The 13,926-nt window shown below is 44.4% G+C and overlaps 1 long non-coding RNA gene across 3 annotated transcripts; it reads right to left on the bottom strand.

The window, feature by feature from the left end:
- Window positions 1-8,006: 8,006 nt before the first annotated feature.
- On the bottom strand, window positions 8,007-13,926 carry LOC137249531 (uncharacterized). Of its 3 annotated transcripts, XR_010952409.1 has the most exons (4): window positions 13,648-13,926; window positions 13,053-13,254; window positions 12,751-12,981; window positions 8,007-8,549 (listed from the first exon to the last, which is right to left on the bottom strand). It is a non-coding gene; the product is annotated as an uncharacterized lncRNA (long non-coding RNA). The 3 variants fall into 3 exon arrangements; XR_010952408.1 differs by having other exon boundaries at window positions 13,053-13,926; XR_010952410.1 differs by having other exon boundaries at window positions 12,751-12,977; window positions 13,053-13,926.

Raw genomic sequence — 13,926 nt, 5'->3', positions numbered from 1 at the left:
ATGTAGGTCAGGAAAACAGACTCTTAGTCCCTACCTCCCTTTGAACCCTTTGCCAGCACAGAATATATATGTTTGCAACATCCGCCCAATGCAGCTCCTGCCATGGACGGTGCCTATTTCCTAGATGTTCTGGTCTCCGCGACGGCAACCCCCCGACGGGTTTCATTGCGCTATGTTGCCAGGCCGCATACCCAAATACACCGGGTACCCTAATGCTTACCCAAGGAGGTCCAGTCCCAAGGCTACAACAGCTGCGTCCTAGCATCCACAACCCAGACGCAGTCACCCATCACTTACTCCCAGAGTGGCGACGTCTCCCCCCATGCACTTCAAAATTCTGCAGTTAAACTGTAATAGATTAACTGGGAAGATCACGCAGATAGTCGATTTCATGAAGCGGCACAACATCCGCATTCCTGCGATTCAAGAGACTAAACTCACAGCAAGATCTGCTCTGCAGACCTGTTCTGGGTATAATGCCCACAGAAAAGATCGCGAGAGCGGAAATGGAGGCGGCCTCGCGTTTATCAAACACCACTCTGTGCAATATCATATATTTGATCCCGACATCGGCCGCACGGACAGTGTCTTAGAACGTCAAGACTTATCTGTCCGGTCAGGCGATGCAAACCTAGAAATCATCAACATCTACATCCCACCTGCCACCTGTTGCCCCAGTGGATACCGCCCTAATATCAGCGCCTTACTCACTGGCAACAATCGCCCCGATTATCTTAGGCGATTTCAATGCCCATCACGATCTATGGCATTCAAACTTGCGGGCGGACAGTAGGGGTGAGATATTGGCGGATCAAATAGAAGAAACGACGTTCTGCAAAATAAACGGAGACGCCCCACACGTATGGTAGGAAGCTGTAACAGTTCGCCGGATATATCAATCGTGAGCGCAGAACACGTAAGCTGCGTCAACTGGCAGCCGATGGTAACATTGGCATCCGACCACCTGCCTATACTTATTTCGCTCGAGCGTACCGCCGACTCGTCGTCACAGAAAAACGCACTTTCATAAAATTTAAAAAAGGAAAGTGGGAAGAAAACAAATCCTTTACAGACAACCGCTTTGCTGTCTTCCCTATCCCGACTGATGCTCGCCAAGGGTTGCGTGCTTTCCGCAAGGTCATCGAATCCGCCTCGGCTCGCTTTATTCCCGCCGGTAGAATTCCCGAAATTCGGCCTCACTTTCCGGCGGAGACCGCAAATTTAGCTAGAGAACGTGACCTTATAAGACAGCTCGATCTCGGCGACCCCCAAATAAGGGATATAAACCAACGCATCAAATTCCTTGTGGATGAACACAAGCGGCCGAAATGGGAGGAGCACCTAAGCGGTTGTAACCTCTGCCGGTGTAGGTAAGCTTTGGTCCACCGTAAAGTCCCTATCGAATCCGTATAAGCACAATGACAAAATTTCCATCGCTTTTGGAGATGAAGTGCTGTCGGATGCGAAAAAATGCGCGAGCGCTTTCTGCCGACAATATATAATGCATTCTACGGTCGACAAAGATAGACGGAGGGCCAACAACGTAATCTACGCCCCCACTACCTGCCAGCAGCCCCGCTGCCCGGCAAGCCACAAAAAGAACCCGCTGCTGCTCGCACCCCACGACGCCACCAACTCATATGGCTGCTCCCACTCATACCTACAATCTCAGTAGTAGGATCGGGAGCATTGCCGAGTATCAGCCCCTGCCCCCGTCTTCTCCCCTCTTTTCAGGCAGCAATTATGTAGGTCAGGAAAACAGACTCTTAGTCCCTACCTCCCTTTGCACCCTTTGCCAGCACAGAATATATATGTTTGCAACATCCGCCCAATGCAGCTCCTGCCATGGACGGTGCCTATTTCCTAGATGTTCTGGTCTCCGCGACGGCAACCCCCCCCGACGGGTTTCATTGCGCTATGTTGCCAGGCCGCATACCCAAATACACCGGGTACCCTAATGCTTACCCAAGGAGGTCCAGTCCCAGGGCTACAACAGCTGCGTCCTAGCATCCACAACCCAGATGCAGTCACCCGTCACTTACTCCCAGAGTGGCGACGTCTCCCCCCATGCACTTCAAAATTCTGCAGTTAAACTGTAAAAGATTAACTGGGAAGATCACGGAGATAGTCGATTTCATGAAGCGGCCCAACATCCGCATTGCTGCGATTCAAGAGACTAAACTCACAGCAAGATCTGCTCTGCAGACCTGTTCTGGGTATAATGCCCACAGAAAAGATCGCGAGAGCGGAAATGGAGGCGGCCTCGCGTTTATCATACACCACTCTGTGCAATATCATATATTTGATCCCGACATCGGCCGCACGGACAGTGTCTTAGAACGTCAAGACTTATCTGTCCGGTCAGGCGATGCAAACCTAGAAATTATCAACATCTACATCCCACCTGCCACCTGTTGCCCCAGTGGATACCGCCCTAATATCAGCGCCTTACTCACTGGCAACAATCGCATTATCTTAGGCGATTTCAATGCCCATCACGATCTATGGCATTCAAACTTGCGGGCGGACAGTAGGGGTGAGATATTGGCGGATCAAATAGAAGAAACGACGTTCTGCACAATAAACGGAGACGCCCCACACGTATGGTAGGAAGCTGTAACAGTTCGCCGGATATATCAATCGTGAGCGCAGAACACGTAAGCTGCGTCAACTGGCAGCCGATGGTAACATTGGCATCCGACCACCTGCCTATACTTATTTCGCTCGAGCGTACCGCCGACTTCGTCGTCACAGAAAAACGCACTTTCATAAACTTAAAAAAAGGAAAGTGGGACGAATACAAATCCTTTACAGACAACCGCTTTGCTGCCCTCCCTATCCCGACTGATGCCCGTCAAGGGGAGAGTGCTTTCCGCAAGGTAATTGAATCCGCCCCGGCTCGCTTCATTCCCGCCGGTAGAATTCCCGAAATTCGGCCCCACTTTCCGGCGGAGGCCGCAAATTTAGCGAGAGAACGTGACCTTATAAGACAGCTCGATGACGGCGACCCCCAAATAAGGGCTATAAACCAACGCATTGTGGATGAACACAAGCGGGCGAAATGGGAGGAGCACCTAAGCGGTTGTAACCTCTCTGCCGGTGTAGGTAAGCTTTGGTCCACCGTAAAGTCCCTATCGAATCCGTATAAGCACAATGACAAAGTTTCCATCGCCTTTGGCGATAAAGTGCTGTCGGATGCAAAACAATGCGCGAGCGCTTTCTGCCGACAATATATAATGCATTCTACGGTCGACAAAGATAGACGTAGGGCCAACAGACACGCACATAAACAGGCCCGACGAGAGGGGGGCGGGATTACCCCGGGCCCGGGGTTTCTCAGGAGGCCCGCGATTAAGAGGAACTAAGGAATTTTTTTTAATTCAGGAGAGTCTTTAATGTTGTTCCATGTGCAAATTTTAAGGCGAATTTCAAAAGCAACGAATATTGATAATGATTTTTTGCCTGGGCCTAAGGAGACAATGAAAACATCAAACAAAAATGCATGTTTACATGAATCCGAAATCGTGAAGTTTTCGTGACGACACTGATGAAGGTTCATCTTCAAAAAGTCTTCCAACAATACCACTAACTCTGTATCAAAGTCCAGATTATTTAAACACCTCGGTACCATGAATAATAAGTTTTTGCGATCTGAAGAAGTCAACGAAATAATTTGTCGAGGTAATCAAAAGTGTCCTGTTGTTTTTTCACGTGATTGTCATGACGAGGTATTTCCTACCTCGTTGTTAAACAGAATCTTGCCAAATGGAGAGAAAGCGGAGCGTGACTGGTTAGTGTGGAGTGCCAGTAGGAATGCTTTTTATTGCCTACCATGTCGTCCGTTAAGCACCAATACTTTAAATCGACCTAAAATTTGTTGTGCGGATATTCGAAATTCCAGGTATGGAAGAAGCTATAGGATAAACTGCCATCACACGAAAATACTCAAGATCACATTAAATGTTATATTCAATGGCGATCTTTACAAAATCTAATTCAAAAGGAGGCTACACCTGATACACTTATCAATGAACTGCTAATTACTGAAACTCAAAAGAAAGAAATTTTATAAAGCATCGACACTATTTTATTTTTGGTTGAAAGAGGACTAGCTTTCAAAGGCGAAACTATATATCTTGCTGAACGAAACAATGGACATTTTTTGGGCATCTAAGATCTCATAAACCATTTAGAAATCATTCTCCTGCGAAGACAGTAACCTTGTAGCGGTGCAGGGGCTTACGCTGATCGCATATGATACTAATTGCTAATATGCTGAGAAGGTTGAACTGGTTAAGTGTAAAGCAAAAGATTTTTTTTCACGCTATGAAGTTTATATTTAATATTAAAAGTGAAAATGTACCTGAATATCTAAGTAAAAACGTAGTATTAGTTAAGCAAACACATAACATTAATACAAGGAATAAACACAATTTCAAACTGCCTTTATTCAGAACTGAAATAGATCAGCAAAATATTTTTTATAAAGGTCTAAAAAGTTTCAATGAACTGCCTATAGATATAAAAAGTTGTAATGAAATCGGGGCTTTTAAAGCAAAACTTTATGAATATTGTAAAACCTTAGCAATAAGATAGTAAATTGTAATATAATTTAATTTATGAATTAGGCTTTTTTGCCGTAATAAATAAATGAAATGAAATGAAATGAAATGAAATGTGGTCGAATGCGATCGGTAACCAGGAACTGTCACCTTCTAGTCCAGGGTGTCATGCGTCACCGTGCCCATTGGACTGGTTTGCAGCCAGGAGGTCCACAACACCGGCCTTACCGCGTCAAGGGGCTCTGCCGCGGCGGACCAACCCAGTTCCCCAAATTAAAACATTGACAAGAACGCTTGCCACGTCAAGCAAGTTGTCGTAAGAAAAAAATGAACAACAACAAAAAAACGAACAACAACAAAAACAATAATAAAAGCACGACGAAAAAAACGGGCTCCAAGAAGAGCAGCGGGCAGAGAAGCGGTAGGCCACGCACGTACTTCAGGCAATTCCTGAACAGCCTAACGAGAGAGGAGGCAATGCTCTTCTCAGAGCATCAGAGGGATGAATCCCCCTCCACAAGCACTGGAGTATACAGAGAACCGGCTCATAAAACCGCGAACCCCAAGGGCAACACCAAAGCCCAAGGAGAGTAGCGCGGGCCCGAAGAGCATTCCAACCAGGAAGCAGAGAAACCCGTGATCCCCAGTAGACCCCTATCCACTGGTGAGCAAGGTAAACAAGGAGAACAGAAGGCGGCGGCAGGCAACAAACCCGCGATCCATGGAGGGCCCAGTACCTCCATTGCGCAGCGCGGGCCACAAGGAAAAGCAAAAGCAAAAAAGCATGACTCAGGTAGCAGCTCACAGCGCAACTATGGAAAGTCCCAGGAAGGGAAAAGTAAAGAGCGGAACCCGGAGGAGTGGAAGCGGCCTAACAGAAGGCACAACAGAGGCAGGCAACCTGCACTGCCACCACGGGGCAGTCCAGGAGCGCTGGATAATAAGAGGCGCTTTGGACTAAGTGGGCCTGGGGTAAAAAGATATCTCCGATATCTCGAGGAAGGCCTGTCGCCCAGGGAGGCAAGAGCCAGGGCAGATGAGCGCAGACATGAACCAGACCACGGGCAAAGAAAAGCCAATGCTCAAAGAGGAAGCAAAGAAGGTAGAAGAACACAGCCAGCGGCAGCTGACTAGCATGCGACAGGAAGCCCTTAGGGGTATCCGAATAGCTGTTCTGCCCAGTAACTACCCAGCGGAGGCCCTAAGTCAAGAGGACCTGACGAATCTCCAAGAGCTCATAATGGACGGAGTGTTCAGGGGATGTGGCCATGCCCTAGTTTTGCGGGGTATACTTCCGAGCAGGGCTCCTCCTCGTAGACTGCGAGGACGAGAAAACGGTTAAGTGGCTCGTTGAAGTGATACCGACGCTTGAGGGGTGGACAGGGCCACAATTATGCACGAGACGCGGGGATGAAGTACCGCCAACGGATAATGTGAATATGTTCCTCCCCAGAAGTGCGGAACGCCCCAAAGAGTTTGCGATACGGCTCCTCGCCAACCAAAATGAGGGCCTCAGCACGCAGAGATGGCGCGTTATTAATTGGAGCGCAGAGGAAACAGGCCTACGTCTCGACGTGGGCATAGACGAGGAATCGTATCAAATTATACGCAGAAACAGACTTAAGCTGCACTATAGGTACGGCCTGGTCCTAGTGAGACCCTGGAGGCAGAGGCAACCAGGGAATAATGAGCAGCCGGAAGACAAGGCGGAGGCAGAGGGCACCGACAGAGGCGAGCTGTCGGACGAGAATATGACGGACGCGAGCACCGATACCATCAGAGCTCGCGAGACCACAAACCCTCCCACCGCAGCAAGCAAGAAGGACACAATCGTGCAGCCTGGGGATGAAAGAGAAATCCCCACCACACAAGAGCTCATCGAGGGCCGAAAGCGAGAGCGGATTGTCGGATGACGATGATCTGATGAGGCCGGCCGGGCTAAAATGACCGGCACAAGCATAAAAATAGCCGACATCAACCTCCATCACGCCATTGCAGCCTCGGCTGTACTGGTGAGGAGGTTCGCCTCGGAGGTTCTGGGCATCGCCCTCATACAAGAACCTTGGGCTTACAAGGGACAGGTGAGGGGCCTTAATGTGAGTAATAACAAAGTTATTTGGGATCCCTCACAGCAGAGACCAAGAGCGTGTGTAATGCTTAAAACAAATATTAACTATTTTTGCATTACAGAATTTTTAAGTCGGGATCTGGTGGCGGTGCAGATCGAGGCAAAGGTGAATGGAGACAACACCAGCATTGTGCTGGCCTCAGCCTACTTCCCGGAGGACGACAGCACAGTCCCTCCAGTTAACGTGCAGAAGCTAGTGGAAGAAAACAAACAGTTATATTTAATAATTGTTGGTCTCGGTTCATAAACGTAACTTCTGGTGTTCCCCAAGACAGCCTTCTTGGTCCGGTTTTGTTCCTGTTGTTCATTAATGACCTTCCTAGTGTTTTGAAGAGCTGTAAGCCGTTGATGTACGCTGATGATGTCAAACTTGTAATGCCTATCCGCTCACCCGTGGATAGGGCATGTCTTCAGGCTGATCTGAATAGTCTTGGTGACTGGTGTAATGTAAATGCCATGTCACTAAACCTACCTAAATGTAAGTTCATGTGTTTTACAAGGAAGTCCTTCCAATCCCATGATTATGTTATTGGCGACTATGTAATCAAGCAAGTTACTAATTTTATTGATTTAGGCGTTACAATGGACCCAAAACTCGATTTTAAACTTCATATTGAATCTTGCGTGAATAGCGCGAAAGGTACTTTGACTTTCGTTAAACGTTGGTCTAAAGAATTTAATGACCCATACGTTACAAAAACTCTTTTTACCACATTGGTCAGACCTACTTTGGAATATGCTTCAATAATTTGGAATCCGCGTTATCAGGTTCATTCTGACAAGCTGGAATCGGTCCAGAAACAATTTTTGCTTTTCGCTTTAAAACACTTACCATGGGATCCTTCTAAAAATCTTCCCCCCTATTGCTAATACAGCTACCTACATTGCAGTGCCGCAGGGAGATGCTGGGTGTCTTATTTATTGTTAAATTAATAAGAGGGTCAATAAATAGTCCATTTTTGCTTGGTGAAATTAAGTTTAACGTTCCTATTAGGCCATCTAGACATTTTCAATCAATTTTTGTAGCTACATGCAGGTCGAATTATGAAATGCACGAACCACTTCACTGCTTATGTCGTGATTTTAATAAACACTGTAAAAATTTAGACGTCTGCGACTCGTTTCTTGGTATTAAAAAATACCTTTTAACTACATTAAATTTGTAATTCGAAATGAAGCAAAGAACGCTAAACCGTGATATACTGCTCAACCCTCTGTTTCAAATTTGAAGTACCAGTTACTTGAAACTTGTTTGCAAAATTGCGTTGTGATCATTATTTTTTTTTATGTATGCAATCAAATTTACTCTGTATAAATTCTATTCTGTATATATTTTATCTACTATTAATTTGCTTTATTGTCAATTTCATAAATTATTATTTACTAGCTCCTTAATGAGTACATTTTAACACATTTTCAACATTTTATCTTTTGCTTACTTCTAAGTTTTTAATTGAAATTGTCAAGCGTTTAATTCAATACTGTTTAAATATTACTTTAAAATTGATGACTGCTTATGTTGTTTATATCGTGTATTACATCTGAGATTTAAGTGTCGGTATATTTGGTCTGTATAATTGTTTAATTTGTAGACTGATAAATAAATAAATAAATAAATAAAATAAAATAATACCGGAAGCCCCAATTCGTGCTATCAAAGTCGATTTATAGGTGATATTGATCCTTTGGTCTTGACCCTTTCCCATAGTATGCTTGTTAGGGCCTTATCTGTGGTACTAAAAAGGCGGGGGGATCGTTGTCGAAGTTTTCTTATAATGTGAGCAAATTTATGTTCTTCCTTCAGCTACAGCTGGAATATTTGGAATATTGCTATGCGCACATCGTCAAAATCAAATTACCTAGAATGAGAAAGAAACTAATATCAGTAAGGATAGATTAAAGTTTAATATATTTAACCCGAAAAGTGTTCTATAAATAGGGCTTCACAATTAGCTCTTTTCTGAGAGGCCAAAGGCACAAGGGACTCAAGGAGATTTCAGATAACTAGAATCAGGGGTACCCGAGGATACTTCGCTGTTGCATTCATAGAGAACACAACATTATAACAATGGATAATTGATTGATGTTACGATGGAAATTAGACGTGCTACAAAAACAAACAAATGCAGATGACTGTTTAATTCAACAACAACAACAACAACTGTTTAATTCATTATCCGAAGTTCTTGTATGGACGTGCAGTATGAAAAGTGCAAAGTACTGCTAAAACTGATTTCCCCGAGTAACCCGGGAACGAATGGATGTGACTACGCCTATCCTTATTTAGCAGCAGGATCTAGACCCAGTTCCCTGTTGGGCAGGAAAGTAAACGTTTGGTTATCTCCAAGTTGATCATATGCTATTACAGAATATACTCGTTTGCTGCATCCGACCAGTACATCCAACTTTCCCAGATTTTCTGGGCTCAGCAAGGGTATCCTCCTGAATGGTGCATTTGTTGCACGCTGCTGCCTGGCCGCTCACCCAACAACACAAGACACGACGGAACTTTCCTTGGGACACCCAAGGTCACTAACGCTTCTCATGGCTCCAGCGCGTTAGGAGGCTTAGAGTATACCCGCGGTAGGCATGCCTGCGTAAGAGGCGATTAAAATGATAACAACAGGCGATTAAAATACCAAATTGGTTCAGGGGGCTGTGTAGCGCAACCCGTTCAATGGGTTGCCAGCGCAATATATAGCTTCTCCAACCCAATTGTGAACCTCACCTACCCGTGGCGAATCCTGTTCCTTTAACAGCCGAGGCTCTGGCGACCCCTTGTGTTCCTTATGGATCTACATTTGAAGGCGCTTAGTTAGCTGACATCGCTTACTTAAACGGTTGATTCTAAAGTAAAAACCAAAACAAAATATAGGTTAGGTTGAACTGGCGGGTTCATGGCGACCTCACATAGTCCGTAGTGTTACCAGAAGTTTGTTTTAACGACCAAGCTAAAAACCATATCAACAACCCGGACATGTTATAAAATAAATCCGTCCTCTTGACAAATACCAGAAGCTTCCTAGAACTTAAGCCACTTGCTGCTTCTAGATCTGACAGCTGTCAGCTGGAGTCTTAGCCTGGCAAGCGCAGGGCACGAGCACAGAACGTAATCGATCGTTTCCTCCTCCAACCCGCACTTCCTACATCTGCTATCACTGACCAAGCCTAATTTAAAGGCATGTGACGCCAGAAGGCAGGGTCCAGTAAGAATACCCGTGTTGTTGTTGTTGTTGTTGTAGCGATTAGTTACTCCCCGAAGGCTTTGGGGTGTTATCGATGTGATGGTCCTTTGTCGGATACAGATCCGATACGCTCCGGTAACACAGCACCATTAAGGTGCTGGCCCGACCATCTCGGGAACGATTTATATGGCCACATTAAACCTTCAGGCCATACCTTCCTCCCCACCCCCAAGTTCCATGAGGAGCTTGGGGTCGCCAGAGCTTCGTCTGTTAGTGAAACGGGATTCGCCGCTCGAAGGTGAGGTTGACAATTGGGTTGGAGAAGCTATATATTGCGCTACACAACCCCTTGAATCCCAAGAATACCCGTCATGAGTCTACAGTTTAATGATGAAAATACAAGAATCAGTGTTTATGAATAACATATTTTAATTAATCTCTTACAACAACGTGATCGGTGGCTAAATCGCCATGTAGATAGTTTGGTGTTCCACCTTGTATAAACGTAGGTACTGTATGTGCTCAACCGTGCAAATGGACATAAACAGTAACATTATTCACATAAACATAGCTTGGTATTTGTGCAGCCATCAATATAGCATACATTGGTCCAGTTCGGTGTGCACCAGCCACTGGTACAAACACTTTTGAATGCATAGCTTTCATATAGATTGGATGTCCAGCAGTGCTCCGGTTGTGCCAAAATGTAATGGGCTTCTCAGTCTCTTGGTACGGCTGTATAGGTATGGGCGGGTGCAATGTATTACTAGTCTGCTCAAGATCGTATGGTACATAGATGGCTCGAAGACGCCAGAGGGGATTGGAGCCAGAGTTTTCGGACCCAGAGCCAAAATATCAGTAACTCTAAAAGCACATCCGAGCTGTTTCAAGCGGAAGTATTCGCCATAAGTTAGTGCGCTAAGCTGAACCTTCAGCGCTGATACCCCAATGAAACAATTGCCATAATCAGTCAGGCAGTCAGGCCCCACTAAAGGCATTTGCGGCGTTCGAAATAAAGTCAGCACCTGTACTTCAGTGCGTAGAAAAGCTAAATCAATTAGGAGCACACAACGTAGTACTGTTGCCCTGGGTCCTAGGCCACAGGGGAGTAGAGGGTAATGAGCAGGCGGACTTAGTGTTTAAGTTATTGCGTCCCTCCCACAAATTGTCATCCTCCCAGCAGATCCTTGCAGCGGGTGTGCGCCATACTCTCCTCTTCCGGGAAGGTATCCGGGTCCTTCTCCTGACCCCGGTCCTGAGAAATGAGTTTGCTGCGTTTGCTGGAAAAGAATCTTTTTAGGACGGTCATATATATAAGGGCCTGAAATATTTCAATGAACTTCCTAATCACATAAAAAGTAGTAATAACTTCAATACTTTTAAAAAAAGTTTATTGAAAGTTGGTGCAGGGGGTATTGGAAACATGTCCTTTTCAACCTCTCATTATATGTTGAGCTGTGCTAATCGGAATCTTCATGCATTCCGACAGCGTATTTACTAAACAAAGTTGAGGGGTGATTGGATACACGTTATTATCAATTTCCAACATCCAAAGACATGTTTAGCTGTGTTGATCGGAGACTAATACATTCCGACAGCTTAAAATACACATATAATTGAAAAATATAAGTTCCAAATTTTGTTGCCTTAAGCTGGGAGCACTGGAGGATTGTGGAACCAACGCCTCTAACACTCCTCTCATTATGGTCCACCCCTGTTGAAACAGAATGTTTCTTTGGACTCCCGTTAGAGGACATTGATGACAATTTGTGATCGGTCGCACCTATTGGATGGGGCGAAGCACTGCTACAACAACAACAGCAGGAGGACAACACGGAAAAAGAGGCAGCAACTGCATGACCCATCGATCTCGAGCCGTTCCTGCCAGTTGGCCCACAGGGGCATTTATTAGCAGAAGGGTGGGAAAAAAGAGAACACTGGCGCAATACGCCAGGCCTGAGTCAATCTAAGTTACTGTTAGGGGGTTACAGCACAACTCGATATAGGGCATTAATAGGCCTCTCAAAAAGATAACCTAAGAACCCTAACGGCTATTCTTACAAGACACTGTAGGCTGAACAGTCACATGCAAAAGCTGGGTATAATATCGAACAACACATACCGATTTTGTGATGGATCAGCAGACGGTGGACCATATCCTTCTAGATTGCGGCGTAATTTCAAGACGTAGGGCTAAGTTTATGGGCTCACCATGGCCAGAGCATTCCCACATTAAATCCCTCAAGCCAAGAACACTGCTGGGGTTCATCAAGGAAGTCGGCTAGGATGAGGTGCTGTGAAGGAGATGTGCAAGTCACTGTGCAATCCTCAATAAATTATCTATCTATCTACGTTCCGGTAACAAGCACCATTGTGGTACTAGCCTCACCATCTCGGGAACTATTGATATGACTACATTAAACCTTCTAGGGATTGAATATTATTAATGCCGGCAATGCGAAAGTCTGCTAAAATGTACCATTCTCCATGGAATTCTCGATATATAACTTTCCACGTTTGAAACAGTGATGAAAAGAGCAAAATTTACTAAAATTTTAACTGGCTGTGGGTAGTAAGGTGTTGATGTCCTCTCTTAACGCAATGTAATGACAACTGCGATGCAGGGAAAATGACAAAAATCTTGCAAAACTACTGATAATAATTAATTTTTCCTCCCCTTCTATGCAGTTCTATGCATACATACATGTGTTTTTCTCCCAAACGCTAATTAAAAAAATTAATTGGTTTTCACATGAACTTCGAACTCTGTCGTATTTGCATTCTTGAGTTGATTATCAACAAAAGCATGACAAATTATCACTAAAAAATTCATACATGTTCCTTATATATTTAATATGGTAGCCAATTTACTTACCCTTTCTGGTGCGATGATTCCTGGACAATCGGGCCTGACTAGTCGCGATTTTTTTCGCCTTAAGAGAGCGTGCTTAACGCGAACCATATCATGTTATGGCACACCTTTTGTGATGCAAAAAATCAAAGACATTTCTGCTTCTAATGCTTCTAGGATAGCAGCAGCAGCTCCCGGTGGCGCCACATAAATACCAGTTGCATGCCGATCAGTTGCCTTTTTTGCTCCGGCTACCTATTCAATTTTAATTCACGTTACATTATCTACTATTGCAATTTTAATCACTACAAATCAATATAAATTACCGAAGCAAATACTGGCATAGCAAGATGCGTAGTTCCACCCTTTTTTAGGGAAATACATCCAACCAGTTTGGTACCGTATTCCAAAGCATGTTGCTTGTAAAGTACCTTGTATCCTTGGCAAATGACACGTGAATCTGCATTTAATTGTAGATTTCCTCTGATTTTGGCATATTCTGAGCTGAATCGCAACCCAGCGGAGATGCTATATATTAGAATAATATAACATTTTTTTATTATTTAAAAATGCACATATGTACGTATGAATGAAAATCAGAAAGTAAATAATGTTGTTGTTGTAGCGATAAGGACACTCCCCGTTATAGACTTTGTTGCTCCTTTGCAGGATGCAGATCGGGTACGTTCCGGGAACCTTTAAGGTACTAGCCCGACCATATCGGGAGCGATTTAGTTGACATGAAACCTTGTAGGCCATCACGTCGATTCTATACAACTTAATATGGTAACGATTTAAAAGACGGTGCACCACCTAATTTTTATCAAAAATTATCAAACGTGGAATCAAAAGACGCGCCTCGAGCTCCGTTTTTATTATTATTTGATATTTTTAAATTGGTGGTGTCTTGTAAAACGTTACCCTTAATATTATTTTGGGCGAAGGCCGCCAACGCAAAAAGATGGTATCTGCAGCAAAATTTTTAATTTCCGTCACATGTCACAACTAAAATTAACTTAATGTTATTTTGGGCGAAGGCCGCCAACGCAAAAAGGTGTTCTCTGCAACAAAATTTTTTATTTCCGTCACATGTCACAACTAAAAGCACAAGATATTTTTCGTTGTAAACAAATATATTTTTTTCGCGTTTCAATGTTTTCCGGAATAATTAAGGAACTGTCATTTCGATGACAGCATGAA

The sequence above is a fragment of the Eurosta solidaginis genome, chromosome 4 (assembly GCF_040869045.1).
Source record: "Eurosta solidaginis isolate ZX-2024a chromosome 4, ASM4086904v1, whole genome shotgun sequence".
Lineage (NCBI taxonomy): Eukaryota > Metazoa > Arthropoda > Insecta > Diptera > Tephritidae > Eurosta > Eurosta solidaginis.
This window is presented reverse-complemented; position numbering and strand designations above follow the sequence as displayed.